Here is a 23,603-nt window from a genome sequence, read left to right on the forward strand (position 1 = left end):
TACAGAGGAACCAAAATCCCAGGAGAATTTGAATGTACAGTAGTATTAAAATGCTCCCAAACTCTAACTCTGAATTAAAACACACCCTGCAGGATCTGTCCTGAACTCAAAATCTCAAAAATCCTGGAGCCTTTAAAAATTAAGTTCCAATCATACGAAGCCACAAATCTTCCACGTTCAAATCAACACTGGTTCCCAGTGCTATCCTGGCTCTAACAAAACAGAGCCACAGCCTCTCTGCTGCCTCCAGCTATAGCTGATGGCAAACAAAAATATTGTTCTGTCTTTCCTGAAACTATGGTGATACAAGCCAGCAAAATTTCACTGTGCCAAGCTACTCTAATCTGTGAGGCTGCAAAACTCTTCCCATTTTCATCTACCTTTCAGCTATCTGATAAAAGTAGTAAAAGTTCTCATTAGCATTTTTTGCACATGCCACTATTCATTTTTTTCATGCATGTTTTTATACTTGGACTAAGGATTTTGCACATCTAATGACTTCAAAATTTCTTTGGGGGCAACACATGGTAAAAGTTCCTTTGAAATTATGGTCTCTAGAGTCAGAAAAAAACCTTTGAGAGATGTATGTCAAAGCAATCACTAAACACTTTAGGAAAATAGCAGAAAAAAGCATGAAAGGCATTCATAATTAAGCTTTAATCATTTCCCCCCAGTACGAACATAAAATGAAAGCATGCTCAGACTAGGAACTTGCAATCCTCTTATTTCTTAGCTTCTCTAGTCATCTGACTGGATCCCTAATAGTAAATTAATTATATCATCAAGAAGAAAAAATTCAGATGAAGAAGTCCATCACTGACTGTAAGCATTGAGCAAAATGTGCTGTCACTGTTTGTTTGTTTTCTAAATGTGAATCCTTCCAGAGTCAATATATAATGGCATGAGATAATAATGAGTATCACAATACACTAATTTTACATAAAAATATTTAACCAAAAGAGGAGGGTTTGGTTATGTTTTTCTAAATAATTTCTAAATTCGGCTTTCCCTTGAAATGTACTTGGTTTTGTTATGAAGCCATAAGACACTGAGGGGTTTTAAGCGGGGCAGTTTCTTTGACATATGCAGTAAATAGATCATCAGTTCCCTTCCTTTGCTCATGTACGATAACTAACACAAACCTCTCCCCTATTTCGATATCTAGTGTAAATGAGGTTTTGTTAGGTTACAATGAAGATGCCATATATTATCTAATTCAGTCCACTTTTAATGCATTCATCATTGTACAACTCAGAATATGAACACAATAATAATGAATAAATATTGCTCTGGTAAATCACACAGTTAAAATTCCAAGTCTTTTGCCTGATAGAATGATTGAAAACTCACAGCAGCTCAACTTCTAAAAAGAAAAATGGTAAGACAGGACTGCTGGAAACCATTCTTCTTGCAATGTTTTATTTAGGAAGCAGGCATTTTTTCCAGAGCTGTCAGACAGGATGAGGTCAAAACCAGAATAGTATGAGAGAGATCTCAAATAATGATATTTGCTAAATATATGCCAGAAATTATTAATGTTATAGGGTGCAGACCTTTCTTGACTCACACTGGGGATGGAGAGCAGAGGATGAAAGCCAGAAAGCATCCGCTCTGCAGCCATAAATTTCTGAAACCTCTGTAGGGCAACAGCCAATCCAGTCCAGTATTGGTTGAGAACTCTGACAAGTACATTTAGATGGCAATGATATCATTATGCTGCTTTTTCATTAAAAAAAGACAAGTTGGTATCTTCTAGCACACGAGAAAAGATCAGGAAGAATATATCAATAAAGGAGATCAAACTTCCATTAAAAGGTAGGAAAAAAAATCACTTAGAAGTGATGGTAAAAAATAACGGTATTACTAAGAAATAAAAATAATTAACAGATAGGTAGTAGTTCCCATTTTCATTGTATAACACAACCATGAACTAATCTGAGTGTTAGCCTTGGAAGTCCAAAACAAATACCATAAGAGATAAGAGAGACAAATAATCTTGCAAAATTAATATGCAAATGCCACACTATCTATCAGTAACTCCATTAACCAATTGTGAATTCTATTTAACTGTAGACTTTGAAATGGAGTTCCAATGGAAATGTAATGATAAATCCTTTCAGAAATGCCATGATTCAAAAGGCTCATGATGAGGAATCCTGAGATCATCATAATTCAGCTGCAGTCTTTCACACACTGAAGAAGTGTCGGAACCAATACTTTCTTTCTTTCTCAGGTCAGTTCTTTCACATCTGGACTTCAAAGTAGCTTCTCTAAGTCATTGTTTCAATGAAAACCTGAACAGTCCTTAGCAGTCCAGTAACTGAGGAAAAGGAGAAACTGAGAACAACCCACCATCTGTCTCCTGCTGTTCAGTGCAATCCTGCACCTGTAATTTGGCTTTTTTAAACTCCACAGGGATTAGAGGGAACCCTAAACTCACAATGGCTGCACTATTTGATAAAATGGAAGTGCCAGTGGGATGATTAGTATGGTCTTTTGTTATTCTGCCTCTTCTACAAGCTCCTGTAATTGAACCATTTAATTCAATAAAAAAATGTATTAACCATATGTCCATCTGCACAAAAAAAAAAGAAAATATCACTACCACCACCACCACAACATACCAGATCAGCACAACTGGATTTTCTTGCCTTTAGGAAACCAAGGCAAGCTATATTATCCATCATTTTCCAAAGCTGCCATGCAGTTTCTGCTTTCTGTATAAGTGCTGCAGGGATGGAGTGTCCTGGGTTTGACAAGATGACAGCAGGATTCGCAGTGCAGCCACCAGCACCTGCCCAGCAAGCCAAGCTCTGACAGAATGATGTGTGACCAAGTGGGAAAGCAGCCACACATACCTCAGTAAAACAAACAGTGCAGCACTGCCTGAGTGAGGCAAACATATCAAACTGTGAAATGATTATAGGTTTACATGCCATGATAAGAATTTACAAATCATTGGTATGATACACTACATTACAATTTCAAGGCAGGGAGTAGCAAAGAAAACTTCTTTTAGCCTAAGAATATATAATGACTTACCTAAGATCATAGTAATGGCATTCCCTGTGGGTTTGAGTCTTTTTGTTCTTGTTTTTGCTTTTATGAAGGGCACAGGCCAGATATCATCAGACACAGTGTACACTTCCCAGAATTATTCAGAGTAAGTGTAGGCCCAGTACAGGCAATGGGTATACAGACTTTCATACACATCCATCCAGCACATCCCTGCTCTCTGCCCAGCCAGAGGGAGTGAGATTTTTGATATCCCACTAAGACCGACTGGAAGGGTGGGAGAAAGCATCTACAAAAATGGTCAATTATTTCAATGAATGTGTATAATCCAGATTTAAAAGCCCGAAATTTTGACTAGTTTAATTTATTGCACATTGCTGTAAATAGAAAGCAAAATAGAATAAATAGTAGTAATAGTTCTGTCACAAATTTTCAGTACATTTAATTTCTCTCTTCTTATTTCAGAATTAAATGCTTTTGTGAATACTCCACATTTTACCCAATTTTTTTCTTTAAACCTTCATATTCAAGAAGGTTTATATTCTATTTTCTTGCTGTCTTTAAAGAGCTTGAAGAAGCATTTTCTGGGAAGTGAGATGGCAATCTAAGGGCTTGGCTATCTGTGAGCTCAAAACTAGCAAGCCTTTATGGCTGAAGAATTTCACAATGCATCTGTTTACACAGACAAGAAAATTGCTTACCTTATTTTTCCATTTTCTTCTGCACTGCTCTTATATACACATTAGCCTAAACAGCAGAGAGCTCCATGCAGTGATTTATAAAAGTCTTTTCTAACACAGAGAAAGGAAGCCCTCAGAATGCTTAAAACAGTTACCTAAACTAGCACATATACTTTGTTCCAAAACTATTATTTGGTAAAATAAAAATATGTATTTGAATTACAAGGTTTTCCTAAGATTATTGGCAAGATTATGTATAACAATTTTTCAAAACACACAGCGGGTTTTTTTCTGTTTGTTTTTTTTTCATCAAAATACAGTGTATTTTTTCAAAATACAATAAAGCATTTTAAAAGCTTGTAATAGAAGATTAAAGCATTCAGAGTTCTATATTTATAGTAGCTCATATCAACTGAAGCTAGTGTTGAAGCTAGCACAAAGTAAATGATTCCATATGAATGTTTATATGGCAACAGGAAGCACAGTGTAATTATCAGTGAACACAACCTCAGATTTACCATGACTAAATTACACTTATATTAAATACTTTACACTAAATATAGTTTAGCTTCTTTGAAGAATGAGAATACAGAACCATAGAAATCAAGCACACCAGGAAAAATCCTGGCCACTGTCTTGCACATTCACAGTAGATAAAAACAGATTGTCAAATACTTATATACATATGTACATATACACATAAGTATATCTACATACAAATGTATAATCACATATAATGTGATGAGTATATGTATATAGAGCTGCAGATGAAAGTATGTGTGTGTATATATGCATATATATACAAAATATATGTATATATATGTATATATACACTTATGTCTATACGCACACATATATCTGCAGCTATATATACACATAATTTTGTCACATTATTCCAAACATTGTTATAAGGGAAGACTATATCTTTCACTAATTAGCTATCAACTTGATACAGATAATGTTCAGTCAAACATATCCCAGCAACACTTCAACCCAAATTCCTCCATTTTGCATCCATTAATACATTTTGTTTTCTAAATTCACGCAAATGAAATGCCAGTGCTTTAAAATTAATGAATTAGATTTGCTCATTGTTTGCTTACTCTATGCTGCTAGTGTGAAGTCTAGCCTGAGCAAATTAGGAACTCATTTCTCTAATCATATGGATCCTTTTCATTACATTGAAGAGTGTATAGAGAACCCAATGCATGGCACGGAGCTACCTCATCCATCTCCCTTGCAGCCCTGCAGTCAGAGGAAGGGAGCATCCCTCCTGGGGGGCAGAGGCGAGGGGATGCTACCTCAAGAGTTCCTGCTGGGACATCTAAGGATGGCAGACTGGGAGTGACTGAGTCTGTGTACCTGGCACACCCAGGAAATACACTCTAAAGCTGGCCCATGGCAAGAGCCTCTTGTGTGCCTTAATGGGCCAGTTAGCTTTGGCTAAACATCTACCATCTTCTTTACTAGGACTGAGAGACTTATGCTCATATTGCCCAGCTGGGCCTGCCACATCCTCTGGGGATGTGATTGCTTAAACTGTGTTTGCTTTTATGGAATTTGCTCTTCCAAACACCTTATTTCTTGTATTATGAACCCTTCACTGAGGGTTTTTATATCACGATAGAAATATAACTTTGAATAGTAATGTATTTTAATGGCCAGTGACTTCAGTGGAAACATCTGCTTATTTACATGGTCTCAAAAATAAGAATAAGTACTTTGTTGCCAGTCGGCCAGAGAAGAAAAATTTCAGATGTTGCATCTTTGCAAAAATCCAGATATGCATTTCTGATCTCTCTCATTTAAGACTTCCATCAAAGACCGAATTTATTATACAACCTGCATAATTTTCTGCATAATTTTTTTTACAGATATGCCATCTATAACAAACATACATCCTTGTTGGCATAGTCAAAGGACAGTGATTTTCACAGATTTACTGAATAAGTGTTTCTGTGCTATTTATTATTTATTTACTCCATGACCCAATACTCATTCACACCATGAATTTCAGTTTCAAAATAATCCTATCTTGAAATCCTCTAAAATGATTCCCAGAAGTTTCAGAAATGAGCTACTGATCTCACCTGTGACAAGCCTCAGGACAGTGCAGGTTTCTCACATGCAGCAGCAGCAGACTTGCCAAAGGAAAGGCACTTGTCTCTCTTGGACAAGTGCACTTATTGGTTATTGTCTAAACAATTCATACAGAACAAGACGAAATATTCAAAAGCCTGAGTCTGGACATGTCTAGAGTTTTCAAATGCCTGAAAACAAGAGCAAATCAAGTCTTGCCTAATTAAGATTACAGTAAATATTGACTATCAGCTCAGTTAAATCTATGAGGTACAATTCTATAAAGAGAGGAAATTATATAAATTCCGGGCAGTTTCAGTGAGCTTTATTAGAATTACACCCCATCTGTCTAATTGACATTGGAGGAAACAGACAGGCAGCCTGAAGTTAGCAAGAATTACAAATACTAAGAGTTTTACTCACTTTGAGCAAACCACTGCAAACTGACTTTGCAGGTATGTGGGGACAGGAAAGTTTGGAAAAAGGATTTATTACTACACTGAATATAAATAAGGTATTAGATTTAAATGAAAGAAGAATACATTACATTGCTATTCAATCATCTCCTCTTTTTGTGAGTAGTGCATATTTTCCCTTTGAATAAAACCTTCATCTTAAAGATTTCGTTTCAGTCTTTTATTATGCATGCACTTTTGAACCCAGGATTGATTAATATTTTGTTCATTAGTATAATGTTGGATCAGAGTTGTGATCTAGATTTTCAGCTCTCTCTTTATGAAGTACTGTCCATTGACTCCATAGATAATCCTCCCAATGAGGTATTTAAAATCAAATTAAAATTTTCACTATGCAAAATAAAGTAATGGGAACTCTTAGGCTTAATTATATCATTTTCCCAGATGTTGTTAAATGCCAGAATGCCTTGAATCAACATGGAAAAATAGTGTCTAAAGAGAAAAAAAAATCAAGCCTTGTAATGATTTCTCCTCTTTTACTGAAATGGCATAGTCCTTTATAAAAATAATCATATTTGAGCATATTGATATTGACAAGAGCTTGGTATCGTATCTAGATAAGGCAAAAAAAAAAAAAAAAAGCTGTTATATTTCCAGTCCTGCCCTACTTTTAGTAATACTTGTATGCATTTAAATTCCATATTTAATGTGAATACTAGCCATTAAGAACCTTCACAGGGAACAACAAACCTCAGAGGCAAACCTCTTTACTGTTAAATGCTACTGCTTTAAAATGAAGTAATCAACTGATTATGCCTTAAAAAGAAAGAAACTTCTGCTTTTTGTTTGCTCAATACACAATACACCTCCAGAGAAAACCAAAACACTGTACAAACACTTTTCAAGTATCAAAAAATTCAGAGAGCCTGGAAACTGAGCTCTAAAGAAGCTCACCTGACACCTGACACAATCTTTTCAATTTCATTTGTCTGCAAGAAAATGAAATGACAAAATGTCTGTCAAGCCCTGAAACCAGAAAATGGAAATTTTTTTTTTCTGGAAATCTTTCTCATAGTGGGAAAAGAAATAGCCCAAACAACAACAACAGAACTATAAAAAAAGCCCCCTCAAACCACAACTTTTGCTTTTCCAAACAATATGTTTTTTACCTTCAGAAACTAATTTCATTTTCTCTCAGCTTAGAGCTGAATCTCAGACATTTTGTAACAAAAAGTGTTGAAAGAAGATGAGCTCCATTCCATTGTTCATTGAGTGAAAATTATAAAAATGTTTGTGTTTCCATCAAGGTCTGGCATAGCGCTATCCAAGTCTCTGGATACAATGTCACATTTACCTGGTGTCAGGTCCTGTTATACAAAAGGTCTCTAACATGCATCATTTAAATGTGTTAAAAAACATGAATTTGAACTTCCCTGGAGTGTCAGAGAATCTGAATGTTTCTAAATTGGACTATTGCTGACCACTGGGTTTTCTACTGTAAGTATGGCACTGCATGCAAGTATTAAAAGAGCAGACTATCTACTTTGGCTTTTGTTGATGATGGATAATGTGGCAACTTAATATAAGATGCAGGAAAGTGACTTGAAAAATGCTAGGAAATTCTCTATTAAGGGAACTTAACTGTTATCGGCTCTGGTGATTGAAATATTACTGCTATCTACTGTGGCAAACCCAATACTCCCACACAGGACAGATGGTTTACTTAAAAAGTGAAAGAAAAAAAAATCACCACCCTGTTGAGAGGTTTCAGCTAGAGAGGAGAAATCACTAAGAAAAAGCTACTGGCTAATGAAGTCTACATATCTTTTTGGACACAAACTATTTCTATGGAAAAGGAAATTTTATGAGCAACTTTGTGTCAGAATGCTATGATTTTAACATAAAACACTGCTTATTATTTTGTCTAAATAATGCCTTAAAGCATGCAATCATAATAATGTTCCAAGTTATCACAGTTGGTCAGAAAATAACATTTTCAGTGTATTTATTTGTTTTACAAAATGGAAATTCTTATAATCTGAGATTTGGGGATATCTTTTCACACTGATAAGCTTATGAACTGTGCTAGTAATTTATTGGAATAGATTTATTGCTGGGGAAGTAAAGAGTTCTGTATGCATCCTTTTTATGTATTAAATTTCTTTAATACACGTGCAAACAAAATGCTATTTTATGGCTGAAACATAAATGCTATTTTATGGCTGAAACAATGAAACACCTTGGTAAAAAAATGAAGAAAAAAGGGTAGATACTTTTTGTTGCAACATGTTCCTCAAAATATTTTAATAAATTGTTTCTTTATTCACCAGTATGTTTAAAGTCAATCTTTCCATCTATTTAAAAGTGCAGTTAACCCTCACTAGGTGGCACAATAGTTATGCGGAAGCAAAAGTCTGGACTTTGCAACAAAATCTTAACCAGTCTCTCATAAAGCCTTTGTCTTATACATAGAAATTATAGAAATTACAAACCAAATTATGTCTATTCCTTGATAAGGACAGCAGATAAAGTAAATGCATGTCATTCAAGTACTGCTCTCAATCAAACTAGGAGCCAATTTGCAGAAAACTGTTTTCCCTGATGTAGTTTAACTTAATTTTTTTTTTTCTTCCCCATTGGAATAGACACATCTGCAAGTCCTAGTGGAATTCTGTAGATTAATCAAAATTGCCCATTCCAAACTTCAACCCCCTTTATGCATGCTGCCAGGAATTTGTAAAGTCTTTGGGAAATCGATAGTGGCAGGCACTGTGGATTTTAATGCATGCAAGCAATTGTTCTTTAGTGAGATACAGACAAGTAATCAAATAATGCTCCAATGCTGTGCTCCTTCTTTAGGCTTTGTTTGCAGGGCTTGTGGGTTTCTTGTGGTTGTTCATTCTTTTGAGTTAACAGAGGAAAGATGTGCCCAAGTGGGCATGTCACTAAATGGAGACATCTCCAATGAGAGCAGACTGACAGAGAGGGAGGAGGCACTAAGGAAAAAACAAATTTTAGCTATTCTACATAAATGCCTGATGGTAGCCCTCATGACAGGGTCCTCTTCCTACTAAGATTTAACTAGGTTTGCTTGACTATCTCCTTTTCTGCTCATTTGAGATGTATCCCTATAATTTGAAGGTTTTGAACTACAGTTTTAAAAAATCAGTGCTAGTATAGAGAATACACATTCACAAGGCAGTGATTTTATTCTGTGTGCAAAATGGATCTGCTCCAGCAATTCACTGCAGTTACACCATAGAGTATTGATTTCTTTAAGACCCTCTTGTCTGATGGTTTTAGGAGTTTTGTAGTAAAAGAGGCATAAGGCTGAGGAGGGAAAATGAAGGACTCAAGGTTAAGAAAGTTAAATGTCGAAGCCAATGTATTCCTAATTATGTCTCAGGATCTCTATACGATACAGGAGGAGTGATGCATGCAGATCTTTAAAATAACATCACCTTCCCTTCAAGGGGTACTGCAAAGCTGAATTTAGTAAATCACAGGCATTCCTCAACTTTTGTATATGCAACTTTGTAAAATGAAGGATCTTGAACTATATCTTTGAAGGGCTTTGTCTACACAATTCTAAAATTTTAGGATCACTCCATCAACAACAACAACAAAAAATTTTAAATCCAGCAATGTTTTCATCTATTACACTACAAGTTTTCTATTCACTATCTAGCTAAAACAGTCATGGTACTCTGCAGTCTCTCTTTGTTTCTGTTTCTGAGGATCTGGGCATTCTGTACATGGCAAATAGAAAGACATGGAGATATAATTACATTAGTTGTAAAGGTTGCTATCTAAGTAACAGGATTTTGCTTCTAAAATAAGAAGGTTGAGTGGACTCATGATTGTTTGCATTTTTTCTTTCAAGCCTATAAAGCCTGCATTTTGTAAACCCATTACAGTCTAGGAGAAGCAAAAAAAAAAGACTTAAAATCAGGAGTCCTACATAAATTAGAAGGAAAATATTTCTCCTAGCTTTGACAGGGTTGCTCAAATGGCAAATATAATATGCTATTTTCAGAAACAAAGAGGAAAGCTAGAAGAAAGAGAATCTGTACCTGGAAAAAATATCTCCTGCTCTACAAGGTCAGAAGTATTTTCATGCTTGAACTAAGAGTAGGGATACATGCTGCACATCTTTTCACAAAGTCTCATTGCTTCAAAAAAGGAGAATAATGAAGCATTATTTCCTTCCATTCATCTGAATCTTCCAGCTGCCCCACTTTTATGCTTTGATTTGCCAGGGAGCTCTACTTCTAGGCTGCTGTGGGTCTAGCCGACCAATTATTTTTTAGAATCAGAAAAGAATTCTCTATTTGGTTGCCACTCAGGAGGGTATTTTGTTTGTTGTTCCTTTAATCTTTCTTGGCAGTCCTACAGGGACAGATCTGGGTAAAAGCTCCTAGGACTGAGTAGTCTTAATTAGGTAAGTATCTGCAGCAATCCATGGACAGACTCCAGAGAAGATAAAATGGTTTTGGATTTCTACTGTTGGACATCAGAGAAGAGGACAAATTTAAACCTCACTTGCTGCTATTGGTACCTTCTTGCTACATTTCTTGCAGAAATAAAGATTTGCTATAGAAAGACCAGTGCAGGCTTTGTCTTTTGTTCTCCTGCATGAACTGAGTAACAGCTCTCAGAGGTGTTTCAAACTCAGTTTGCAGGACTTGTGAGCTGGATCCTTGTGTTCAGCAAGAAGCGTGTACTGCAGTGTCACTATGTTCTTAAAAAACTGTCCTGTGGGCCAGGGCATGTCCTTTGGAGAGAATGAGTAGGGGCTAGGGTTTGCATCCAGGGCAGGGGTACCAGGCGAAGAGTGGAATGGTCACCACTAACTGCACATGCTTGTGAATGCTTGTGTGCTAAAAGCTCCTGCATGAAATTTCACTGCACAAGCAAAACCAGTCTAGATAAAGATAAAAGGGACACAAATTATAAAATACAATACAAAGATATGTGATAGTGCAATGCTGTAACTCCTTATGGGAACCTGAAGTCAGCAGGTAAAGCAGGCGGGGCATGCAGGCAATCCTTCCTTTGGGATAACGATTCTCGTAACTGAAAGTAGCAACAGAATTACTGGAAGGAAAAAGGCATTTCCATTAGCTGGAGCAGCAATTCTCTGTCATCAGTTCTCCTTCCTATGGTGCTCTCATGGCTTTGAGAAAGGTTATTACAACCACACGTAGTCAGGAGAGAAGTCCAGGTATAATGGACTGAGCAGGTTAAGGACAGCTGGGGCTTGTAACCCTCTTCCACAGAAAAAAATCTCTTCAGCAATGAATTACTCAAGAGAAAGAATTGCTTGAAAATGGCTGGAAAAATGCCACTTCCCTAAGAATTGAAATTTTTTGTTTGTCATGGCAGAAATACAGATTCGAAGAGTAGGAAGAGAAGACCAAAGGTTCTGTTAATATCAGAATTTTATATCAGAACAAGACAAGCGCATGGAGTTGTTTTGGCATATATTATAAACAAATCAATGTCTTATTTCTCCTATGTCTGACAACAAAAGTGCTAGTGATGATCTTAGTGAAGAGAAGGAAGAAGCCACACTGCCGCCCAGGCTTTCAGGAAACCCACGCTTATGTATTTATTTGTTAAATAAATACATAAATCCCTCACCCACTTACATCACTTCTATACCATTTCAGCTGAGACGTGAGATCTGATCGCAGATGCTTGGTATGGTAGCATGAGGAACTGAGCTAAAATGAGAATCAGGTTTCCAAAGAGACCAAGCATTTTGGCAAAGCCAGTGAAGCTGTGAGCCAGAGCCAGGTGATGACAGATAAATACATGGGCTTCTGAGTCAAGTCTTGCTTTCTGCCACCCAAGCTGCTGCAGACAAAGCTAATCCACCATGCTTGCTCCTGAAGAAGTCATTGCACGGGACCTCTCTGATTCAGTATCATTTTATGAGAGAAAGGAGGCAGGGAGACCTGAATCTCAATAAAGCAGTTAGAAATTAAAAGTGACAGATGAGAAAAAGAACTCATTCCCAGGCTTAAACTCACATCAGTCAATGGTGTTAGCTGGGAGCCTCAACATCTCCTTGCTACCAGTGGTTGCTGGAGGAGGAGGAGTTTATGGTATTTCAGCAAACCCATGGGCACAAGGAAAATACACTGGATTTATCTGTGTCACCTGAAATACAGGGGCAGAGGGCATCTGGAAGGAAACAAGCTGGCTGCTCAAGTGGCTCCATGCTGAAATACCACAAGAGACCTGGAGTCCACATCCCAGATGGCTTCTTTATATTTTTTCCTTCGAAGTGATATTGATATTTTATTGAGAACTAAAGGCAAGGGATATAGCAATGTTATTAGGAAAGTGAACATCTTAATGTTGTGTTAACATTTGGAAAACCTGGATCTTCAGGAGGTCAAACACTTGCAATGTAGTACTGGTAGCACTAGACGGGCAACTTTGAGCAGTGTAGGAATGCACCTGAGCTGCTATAATTATGCACATCATCAATACAGAACACAGCAGGATTTTCTAGATTTTTTTGCTGTACTGTGGATTTATCATCAAAATTGTGAAGGATTTTCCTGACATTCTCAATACTGTGTGCCAAATTTTCTAAATTTTCTAACTGAATAATTAATGAAAATTAAAGCATTGGTATACTTATCCATCACTGAAAAGTGCCTGTTGACTTTGAACAGGCATTTAGCACCCAGTGTCTCCAGCTTTTTCAAAAATCCAAAAATCCTTCCTCAGCAAATGTGGCCCGATTTCAGAGATTAAGAATATCTGCATTTCTGCTGAAGTTATGGATAAATTATAAATTAATAAAATTAATAAAGGGATTCAAAGATTTTGAAAGAAGTAATATTAACTACTGACACTTCAGAATATTAATTGTTGCCAGAATACTGGTAAGACTCGAAAGGCAAAATGTATTCATGAGGGACTGTGTTGAATCACAGTTGCTTAGATATGTATTAATGTTTGCCTGAGCTTTTGAAATAGAGAGTAACACTTAAATCTCACTGTAGCCTCTTTTGACCTGAGCTCGCTTTTCCAAATGTCTCTGTGTCCCCATCAATCCCTTTCACTAATCCTTGCTGTTGCTTCACAATTTTTCTAGATGAAAATGTATCCATGCAGGCAGTATCCTCCAAGCTCTACATTATTGGTGAATACAAATAAGCTGTGACTCTTTAGGATTCATGTAAACCTATCAATATTCCCATGCTGGCTGTGCTTTCAACTGCAAGAGAAACACTCCACACCACCAGCTGCAGCATATTAAAAATCAAAAATGAGGGTTTTGATGGCACTTGCACATTTCTGCCCTTTCATCTATTCTCTATCACTCATTTACTCACAAGAGAAAATGACTTTTCCTGCCAAGGTAGAGGTAAAATGTGTCAGACAAGGGCAAAAAAAAAATCATTAGTGCACCAGAGGAAAAAATTTCTGAGATACAAAGTGTCAGCAGAAATGAGTTTGTACTGTTGCATTCCTGTGACCTTCTTCAAAAAGGTATACCACCTATTTTTAATTACTAGAAATAATTTTCAAATCATAGTACCTAGATGAATCAGTGTTTTCCTAGGGTCTGCTACTTAACAATACTTGTCTTTTCTTTCACAAAAATGAGGAAAAGCTTTTCTGAGAAGTTGAAATAAAAATGTGTGCTTACTTGTAAAAATCTGAGAGTTGGGAAATAATAAATGCCAGTGTAATTGGAAATATCATCCCTAATTCCAATGCTGCAAGATTCCACACTGAGTTTATTTCAACATACTCTGTTTGCAATATAAACTTATTGTCTATTTGAGTTATTTAAGCACATTTGCAAAGTTTCTCATTTCTCTCAGTTTGTAAGGAAAGAAAGAAAGAAAGAAAGAAAGAAAGAAAGAAAGAAAGAAAGAAAGAAAGAAAGAAAGAAAGAAAGAAAGAAAGAAAGAAAGAAAGGAAGGAAGGAAGGAAGGAAGGAAGGAAGGAAGGAAGGAAGGAAGGAAGGAAGGAAGGAAGGAAGGAAGGAAGGAAACTAGTATAATCAAGCCTTACTATTACTTAGGACTAAAAAATTTGGCCAATAGAAGAAGGTGAACTGGAGCCATGAATATGCAGATTTGCTGGCAATGAGAAGGTCATCTGGAAATGGGGGGCCCAAGAAGAAATGGAAGAAGAAAGAGAAATACTTGTATCAGAAGAGGGAAATGGAAGACATTTACAGCTCCAGCCATATTACAGCCTCCAGTACATGAGAGTTTTAAGGAATGATGGGGAATGGGGATGTGGCTTACAGGGAGCTCACGTTCAGAGACAGCACACAAAACCTCTAGGGCTACTGCCTCATTTGCAAGCCCTCTTTACCCCAAGGAGATGAAAGGCTGGGATTTTATTCTGTGTGTGCCAAAAAAAAACCCCAGGTATGGGGAGCCAGTGCAGCAAGGTCTCAGTTTTGTGACCTGAGTGCCTGGCTCCCAAGTGCTGACTCTACTGTGCTTTCCACTGGCTGCAGTTCTTCCAGGTGCACTGCTGGGTTGGGATCCTGTGCAGGAAAATCACAATGTAACTTCCCACTGACAGCCCCCACAACACAGCAGCTCAGAGTTCACTTGAGACTGCCAGTATTTGCTAGGCTTTTTCATTTATTCACTGAAACATCTGTCCAGAAATCAAGCCAATCAGAAGAACAAGAGATCAAATCTGGAAGCCATGTTTACCTGACTAAATAAATCACAGATGATTACACTTAGAGTGCCTTCCTCTGGCCTAGTCAAAGGCAGGGAGCACCAGTCATAACCCAAACACATAAGTGGAGGGAAAAACAACATTGCTAACAAAATATTTGGGGATAACTGATACACAGGAACACTGGGCAGGAGTTTGGGATGCCTCATTTAGTAGCTGTTCAGGAAGGAATTCACAGGGCTTTCACTTTACTATATATATACACATATATATATATATTTCTCATTCATTTTGCTGGCTGCATCATGTACTTTTTCCTTCCACAGTCTGATACACATCAATATAACATAACTCATAACTGTTTTTCAAAAAATCTACATCAGTATTAAATAGGAATGTCTTTTTGCAAAACCAGGAAGTTATAAAAGATTAATTTCTCTATTAGAAGGTTACTTCAAGGCAGATTTTGCCATTAAATAATTTCACTGCAGTGTATACTTGAATTGATAGAAGTGAAATGCAAGCAAATTCAGAAAACTTAATTCTCTAAGAACTGTATATTAAAAGTGGATGGCAATGAGGTTTTTCTTTCTTTAGAAAGATACTTTTTTTTTCTTCTACCATATAAAGAATTTTCCGAACAGCCAACATTTTTGTTTTCTTGATGTTGTAAAAACCAGTCCATAAACAATACTTTCCAGTAAAAGGACCCATTTAAAGATCTTCCCCTGTATATACTTAAGCATAGAGTCCTTGTGCATGAATAATCACATAGTTAGAGAAGTCAACAGGTTACTCTCAGCTCCATTCTCAAAAGGAGACACTGGTGTGCCACTCTGTAAATCACTTTAATCCCTTATTTTTATAAATGGGTATAAAATCCATTTATGTACCTAATCACTATGTCCAAGTCCCAGCTGAATTATTCTGCAAGACATATGCATGCCTTTGGAAGAAAAGTCCTTAAAGCTAATAGGAAACAGCTAATAGCTATTTAATTTGACCTTTTCCTTAAAGCCAGGTAAATATCAAACCCTAGTTTGCATGTCTAAATGGCATTTGATTTGAGAAACCCAAGTGGAATAATGATACTTTTCCCAGGTCTTGTTATTGCACCTAATTAGGACAGCCACTCAACAGGACCCTGACTCTGCTCCCTTTGCTCATCTTCAGGAGTGGACATAGTGCAAGAAAATCTAGTAAAGAGGGGAAATTCAGATCATTCAGCATTGCAGAGGATTGCCATGAACTGGATTAATAAATCTGCACTTTTTAAACTGGACTTTGCAGGTTTCCCTCTGTGTATTTGTCTCGTGCTAACCAATGAAGCCTGAAACTTAACCTCCAAGGGAGTTGCATGGGAGACTCACCCTGGTTCTGGAAGCAGCCTGTTCCATGCGCCCAAAAGCTTCTCTGAGTGACCTTTCTGTCCCTACAAGGCTTCTGCTGGACCACTCATGTTCCTCACTTCCATGCTGCTGTGCACTATCATGCTCTTAATAGACTTTGATATAGCCTTTTAGATAACAAACAGTCCTGATTTCTTTTTCGTTATTTTATTCTTCTGTTTGCCATAAGATCTTCACCTGAACCTGTTCTAAATATACCCAAATGTCAGAGTTTCTTTTTGTCTGTGCTAATATGACTTTTCTAAAAATTTTTATTGAGCTCTTATTTTTCATTCAGTTCACTTTCATCCACACAAAATGGGAATAAAGCCCTACTGTTCTTATTTATGATGCATTCTAATAACTCATAGAGGAAAATAAGTTCAGAAAGTATAAAAGAGTGAAGAAGGATTTTTTTTCAAGTATTTGTTTTCTGAAAAAACAGTATTAAGTCTGGATGATAGTAAATGATCAACAGCATTTATGTTTTCCCTCAAAATTCTCTCAAGAGGAAGAAGCAACTTCCGAATATGTATGTCTGTAAAAGGTCTTTGTTCCCCTACAAGTTTAGACCTGCAGCTTATAGAATGGATTCTAAAAAATTAATTACTAAACTGAATTAAAATTGCATAAAACATATAAAGTACCAAAATGGTTTTCTGTATTTTCCATATTTTTACTACGCAGAAAGAAAATTATCTGTATACTTTCTATATGCTTGGATGATAATTGATATTATAGGTAAGCCAAGATCTGAGCAAATGTTGGAAATACACAACAACTTTTTTGCTTTTACATTAAAAGAACTGGTAGCATATATCCACTAGATTTTTTTTTTTTTTTGCCATCAGAGAATGATGAGGACAATTAATTATGTAGCATTTCACCACTGGAAAAACAGAGATGGTTTAATTCTGAACTATGTGTCAGAGTCAGGTATTAGATGGGCGACATGAGTGTGGGGAAACACCTGGATCACTGGGAAACCCTTAGCTCCTCAGTGCTGTGCAGCTCAGCCCTACAAAAACCCCCTGTGCTGGCCTGTGTTCTTCATGCATGCATGTTCTTAAATCTGGTTAAATCTACTATGGATTTAATGTGCCTAAGTCTACTTTATCAGGAGAAAGCATGTTACCAGTAGAGACCACACACCTAGTCATGACTGATAAGCCTGAAAAATAAAGCAACCTGAATAGAATGCTATGCAATTTAAAAAAACCCCAAAATATAATCTGATTCATGTGCTGTTTTTATGCAGGTGCTTTTAAGATTCCAAGGAAATAAATTCTGCTGAAGCTATTTTCTACAAGTGACATTCATCTGAGTGTTTTATGAAATGCTGCAAATTTATTATATAAAGCTCCCAACAGTAAGTGCAACATATTGATTATTTCTCTGACTAAATTAACACTCTATCCCCCAAACTCAAACAGTAAAAAACCCCATGATGAGCTCCACTCCTAACCTAGCACATTTCCACCAGCCTGCGGCATAACTGATCCTAATCTCATTCAATAGATACTTATTTGGTTTTTAGGATTGTGTGTGGTAGGTTTTTGCTGCTATTATTTTGGGGCTTTAATCCTTTAACCTCCTGTAGTTCGTTAAGGACTAGAGAAACATACTACAAGGAAGTTGTTAAGCAAAGAATTGAAAAAGTTAATTCTTCTTGTTGAGGACCAACCTTTGAGCATTTACCAGCCCTGACAACAAATATGGTCTGTGGATGGATCACTTTGCCCTTTCAGCATCAGCCTCTGTGAATGTCCAGCCAACACTTAGATGTTAAGGAGCCATTCCACTGTGCCACATCCTCTCCTGACAATGTGATGGCACTTTCCTTAAAACAGCAAATGGAAGGAGATCTCCTGAACCAAGCACAGCTGCTTCTTACACACACACTGCACAAATCCTGGTGGGGGTCCCTTGATCTCCTCAGCCATTGCATGGTTAACCAGGTACAGTAATTCCAGACTGAGAATTCAACAAATCATAGCAAATCAATAACTGCTTTCTCAAATTCTGTGAAAACCTCTCCTCATAATTTTAGTAGTTTATCTGAAAGGTATTGGTCTGACATCTCTAATGCAATTGATGTCTCCAATGAAATAAATGCCTTGAACTTACAGGAAGTCCAGCTGCTTCCAGATCACAGCATGGAAAACATATTTCTCTCTGTGTATTACCTATTTCTACTGAAGCTTTTGAATTCTACAATCTAATTTAAATATAATTTTGTGATTGATGACAGAGCTTCAAAATGGTGCTCTATGAACTATGGAAAAATACTGGCTACATCTAAAGATAGTTGTACTTTTCTTAGTTCAGTGAAACTAAATTTGGTTTCTAGGTATTCCTGAGGCAATAATTAATGCATGCCTTCAAGCAAAGAGAGGGTAAAGTGCACCTGGACTTCTAAAACTATAGTTTGAGAAACAGCTTTCCAAGTGCAGAGTTTTTCCTGGTATTCTTAATGAAACTGGAAAAATTATATGGATTTATCAGTGTAAAAATGGTAAAAAACCCTGTGACTTTGAGCAGAGAAACCTTTAAAAATACTAATCCAACAGAATGTTTGGAACAGCTCAGGACAAGCCATGAATAAAACTGGGCATGTGAAAATTCCTTTTTGCTCAGAAGAAATGTGCCTTTTTCTTCATTTTTTTCTTGGAATGGAAAGGCAAATTCAGACAGGTTTGGGACTTTTTAAAATTTTATTTTATTTGGAATCCAAGCAGGTTTTTGTATCGACAATGTAGTAAAACTATTTTAGTGTCAAAAGATTTTACTTTCACAATATCATCACGTGTTTTAAATATTTAAATTTAAAAATATCAGAAGTCAATTAATCATTTGTCTTCATAATGCATTTACACCCTTTTACATCCAAAAGATGTAAATAGAATTGCTAGATTCCAGAGAAAGTCTTCCATTTCCTGAATAATGCCTTTAGCAGAGGAAATTTCCTTACCTGAGGCTTTCTGACTAGCTCTCTTTGTAAGGCTTATAAATGTGAAGTTATTTCTTCCTCTGGTGAGGTGCAGGCATGATCTTATTAGAAATTGTTCAAAGTAGAGTTTTTTTATATCTCTGTTTTAAAAGGCTTGTATCAAACATCAGATTTTGTTTCCATCAAGCACTACTGCAGTACTGACCTAAAAGGCCCATAGGAGATTCAGGAGAACAGACTGAGTTACAAGAGAGTGTGTTTCCCTTGGTTCTCTAAAATATATCCATGCCCAAAGTGAAAATTTGGACCAATAGCCCCCTTTTTTCACCCATCTGAAGAATCAGAAAAACCGCCACCAAAGGAATTAAAGCATCAATGCCCCAAAGATGTGACATAAATCTCTGTCTTGATGCACAGAAGAAAACCACTAGAGACAATATGGGAATACTGTCCAGTGGCAGAATCAGACATGAGGTTATGCTAATTACACTGCTATGTTTTTAGAAACCATTAACATGTGGTATATGGCGTTCAAGTGTTGTCCCATAACTACATCTCATACTCACTCATATCATTCTCATTTGGACAATTATAGTTAAAACCAAAACTTTCAAACTTCAGCAAACTAGACGGAGCTGAGGTTTTTCCAAAGTCCCAGGGTTTTGGGGGATCATTTCATCAACTTCTAAGGAAAAAGAGGGTAGGTGATAATTTTAGGGCTAAACTCCCAAATCCTCCAACATGGGGATTCTGCCACACAGCCTTTTGAGAAGGCAGTGCTCCCATCTGACGTGGGTCAGACCTGATGAGAGCCAGGTCAAACATTTGGCTTAGTAGTCAAAATTTTTTTCTAGTTCTTACAGTGACTATATGACTTTGAAGCTAAGTTTCTCATGGTATAATTTCCAATGGTGCTAGCAAAGCTTTTCACCCTAAGCTATTGACTTGTGTGTATGGAAAGTACAGAAGATTAAAAATGGCTCAAGGTGAATGTCAAAATGCAGACATGTAAACTTTATGATCTTGGCTTTTAACTGCTTTGTGCCTCAGTAGCTCTATTCAAGTAGAAAAAAAAAAAAACAAATGTATTTAATTGTCAAGACTATAGCTAATTATTTACAAAACCGAGTCTATATAATTAATTTTTCATTTCCTCAACTCTCAAAGAATTGCTAATTTGTCTTGAATTTTTTATTATCTCTAAACATCTCAAACTACTCTGTCCAAGCAAACATAAAATATAGTTTCATATGGATTGAAAATCTTAATATAGAATCTATCAGAGTTATAACAAGTACCACAACAGAAGTCATGGATCATATTTTTCAATAAAGCAAAGCATTAGATGGCTAACCTTTTAAAGAAAATAAATGCTGCAAATATTGCAGAAGGGATTTTTTTTCTTTCTGACAGAACACATTTCCTATCAAGGGCAATAGCCCAGGTCCTTGAATTACCAGATCATCTGTACTTGGCAACCTTGCCAGCTCTATACCTCATGGTGTTAGAGCTCTGCTTTACATCCAGGAGGAAACCTTTTCCTCAGAGTGACATATTCCTGTTACCCCACTACTGCAAGGCAGCCCTACAGTGGTATCTGGCCAAACATCATCTTTCACTTTTCCAGTCTAGCAGCAATCATGTACCAAACAGATCACTACTTTGATTTTTGCCAGGGATTAATATATTGTGCATTTTTGCATTTATACAAACACATCCAGTCTAGCTTACTGAAATGAAGAGGTTTTGGAAAGTTGAAAGTACATCGTAACAGGAAGGAAGAGAGGACAGCTTCATATATTGATTATAGGAGTTATTACTACTAATGTCACTAAAATGCATGTGTGTATTTACAGAGACTGCTGGCAAGATTGTCTCTTTTCTCTCAGACCACATCTTTAACTTCTTCTAACAACAATTATCAGAGACAGGTTTATCAAAGTTGTGCAATGCAGTTATGAGTGAAGATATACATGTGAGAATATGTGTATTCATATGCAAACACACATATACCTTTCTATTAGAATGTTTTCTCAAGGATTATGGGATATTCATGAAACAAGAACAGAATGGTTATCAACTTTTCTTATGGCTCCCCCAGTTTTCCTGTACTATTTATACACACCAGATTTTGCTTTTTTCACAGTTATTTTATGTAAGAGACAAGAGAAATAAGAAATAACTAAGAAGACCAATCAAAGAATCCAAAGATCCACTACATGTAGCCATCCCACTACAACCATGCTGTGAGCAACACTATATCTATCTATCTATCTATCTATCTATCTATCTATCTATCTATCTATCTATATCATCTATTTCTATATCTATATCATTTATATCTATATCTATATTTATTTATATATAATCTATATCTGTATCTATATATCTAATCTATATCTTTATCATTCATATCTATATCTACACCTATCTATATCTTTCATTGAGCTTCTACTGCAGCATTCCTTCATTTTCTGTGTGCTTAAATGAGAGGAATAAATTCTCTATAGCATGAGTGCTTGCCTGTAGCACACAGTTAGCTTTCTCTCCTCCTGAGGAGGCAGGCTGCACTGAGATTTCTTACTGGCTCTCTGGCACAAGAGGTACACTGCCTGCTGAGAAACAACAGGCTTTGCTCAACTTGCTACTTTCCAGGAGACTGGTACCTCTCTCTGCTCTGGTATCACACACATCTCACTCAGGGAGAGCAGCAGCTGGAACTGTATCTCTGCACAAACAGGGAGACAGCAGCTTTTTGCAGTTTCTGTCCTTCCTGTGTTGAATGTCTGTACAAGATTAGCAATAACACAACCTTGAGTAAGATTTCAGCAACTCTGAGGAAGAAGCAATTTGCATCCCCAAATTGGTGCTTCACACTTAGGATTGCAGTTGCCCAAGGTGCCTAATTTTCTTGCATCAGCTGTAGCATACTAAGCAGAACCTGTAATCCCCAAATACCTAGGATTTTGAATAAATTTAGAAATTAGGCTGGGGTAGATTTCTTTCATGGATGCTAACTGAGCTGATGAGGATTTTCTGGGTGGTAATGGAGATCCTGTACACATAGGCTAGGAGATTCCTGTTCCTTTTAGAGAGTGCCAAATGATAAGGATGTTAACTGGAAATGAACATATAAACCAAGCTCCAACAGAAGTCCTGAGGGTGGTCAGTCCCCTTCATTTGAACACTCCTTTTGGTTTACTGCCAATTTCTCATTTACTTTTTCCTCTGCTTCTGTATCTCCCTCTGAGATCCCCAAGGGCACTTCAGCAGAATCCCTGAAGCTTCTTAGATCTTTTCCAGACATGCAGGGCTGCACATAGGATTCCCTGGCACGAAATGGAACCAGCCATATGTAGCAGGTTTGGCTGTTTTTTTCCTGATAACAACAAATGTCAGACTGCAATGTACAGGGATGTGCAATGGTTGGTTGGGAGTTAAAATGGTTACTGAAACTTTACAAAATTCTAGGACAAAGTTCAATCAACACATACTTTATATTTCTATTACAGCAGCATATATGACTTATTTTTGCCTGCAAATTAATTTTGTAGCAAGCAGTATTAATTAAACAACCAGAAATCAGTGAAATGTGAACTCTCTCTTCCTGAAGGAATTTCTGACATGCTGGCCCATCTTCAATGGACTGCAATGGCTTTCAGTATGCTGCATCTGTATCACAGACAATAAAGCCATGCAGTGTTTGCTAGTTCCATTTTTGTTTTGTGGCTAGTGCAGCTGCCTCAATATTCAGAGGCAAGAAAATTCCAGGGCATACTGAGCCCAGATGAAAATGAATCAAGTTACCACCTATAGAGTAAAATGTACCTGAAAAATTGAAAAAAATATTGTCTTCTAGGTTTCCAATGAGTCAGAATACGACCCCAGATGTTAAGTATTTGAGTTAGAAAACTCTTCATATCAAAAAAGTATTTCTGCATATTTCATATATAAAACATACATACTTGTAACAAAACCACTTTGACAGATGTTTGGAACTGAATTTCATTAGAAAAACTATTTGACTAGAAATATTAAGGTTCTTTTCTCCTATTTGTTAATGAATCAGAATCCTAAATGCCAGGCAACAAGTAAATTGTGGGCAAGGGCTAAAATAATGGAAAGAAAATGGATACTCAGTCATTGCTAATGGATACTGCATTAACTTCTTTACTATATCAGTGCAGGAACAATGGATAGGCCCTCTGCACTAACAAAATGCTTCCCAGTAGCATCTTTTGGAAAACCCACTGGTCCTGATCAGAAAAAAATACTACACAAATATCTGTGCAATTACCAATGTGAAAAAAAATTGTCTATGCTATTGACTTTGACTTCCATAATAGAATATCAGTTACAAATCTGAGACTACAGAATCAGAGTATATATAAAAAGAAAATTA

The 23,603-nt window shown here is 36.7% G+C and overlaps 1 protein-coding gene across 4 annotated transcripts in view; it reads right to left on the reverse strand.

Moving 5' to 3' along the window:
- The window catches only part of CHRM3 (cholinergic receptor muscarinic 3), a 274,162-nt gene that overhangs the window by 13,959 nt on the left and 236,600 nt on the right, over positions 1 to 23,603 (reverse strand). The window lies entirely within an intron of this gene.

Source organism: Agelaius phoeniceus, chromosome 3 (assembly GCF_051311805.1).
Source record: "Agelaius phoeniceus isolate bAgePho1 chromosome 3, bAgePho1.hap1, whole genome shotgun sequence".
In the NCBI taxonomy this organism is placed as follows: domain Eukaryota; kingdom Metazoa; phylum Chordata; class Aves; order Passeriformes; family Icteridae; genus Agelaius; species Agelaius phoeniceus.